Below are 1,101 nucleotides of genomic sequence, written 5' to 3'. Positions count from 1 at the left end.
TACTATGCTGTGCGTGCATCAGACCCTTTTATTCGTTTGGTTTTAAATGTAATTCTTGAAAAGCAGATAAGAAAATGAAAAGCTATTAAATAGTGAGGTTTGGTTCTCTGTAGGAAAATGGTCCGAGTCATGATTAAAAGGACTAAAAATGACAAATTACTTAAAGAGGTTTTATTAAATCTTTTTGGTCATGAAAAGTTTTAAAATGGTGCAAGCTGAAGCACATACGCCACTTTGAAATACAGTGTCAGAATACCTTAGCTCCTTCTGTTTATGTTGTCTATAAAAACTACAAAACTGATATAAAGCAGACATTTGAAATCACAGGGCTAGCAGAATGATCTAAAGTTACACTGTTATATACATGCTGCAGCCTGTCCTCCCTAAAACATGACTCTATTTGTGGCATGTGAAAGGAGCTCGCTATGAACAAGCAGCAAACTCCAGGGCTAAAATAACAGGCAGTGGGAAAACTGCAGTGCCTAGAATGGCCACTTAAGGCTGGCACCAAAAGTGAGTCGGTCCCCACCAAACTTATTACAGTTCTGCATTCTTTTTTTTTTAATTTATTCATTTCATTTTGAGTGTTTCTCTTCATTTTTAGCTTAGTTTCAGCTACAACCGGACAGTTTCTAGCTTAGATTTGCTGGTTTCAGCAGGTTTTTATTGTTTGGTAATGTTGAGTTTTTATTAGTTTCAGTGTTAGTTCAAATGTGGTTGCTATTTGTCAGGAGCACATTTAAGACGTTTAAAAGGGGCCTGCAATTTGTGGAGAGTGTTAACTCCCAGACTCAAAAACACCAGAGCCCATGCTGCTATTGTTGACAGATCTGACCACACAGAAATGAGCCATACCTCATTTCTGTTAGTTTTTTGTTATTGTTCTTGTTTCAGTTAACCCAAATCTTTATTACATAAAGTTTTGTTTTTAACTACAATTCCTTCGTTTCCCATGCAAAATGCTCATATTTGCAGCAGAAATAAACACATTAAAAGCCAAAAAGTGTCTCTATAGCTAGTTTTCTACCTTCATAACAACTGTGAGTGTACATGTGGGGTTGATGGATTGGGTAGAATTCAAGTTTTTTTTCTCAATTGTTT

This window comes from Neolamprologus multifasciatus, chromosome 2 (genome assembly GCF_963576455.1).
Source record: "Neolamprologus multifasciatus chromosome 2, fNeoMul1.2, whole genome shotgun sequence".
NCBI lineage: Eukaryota > Metazoa > Chordata > Actinopteri > Cichliformes > Cichlidae > Neolamprologus > Neolamprologus multifasciatus.
This window is presented reverse-complemented; position numbering follows the sequence as displayed.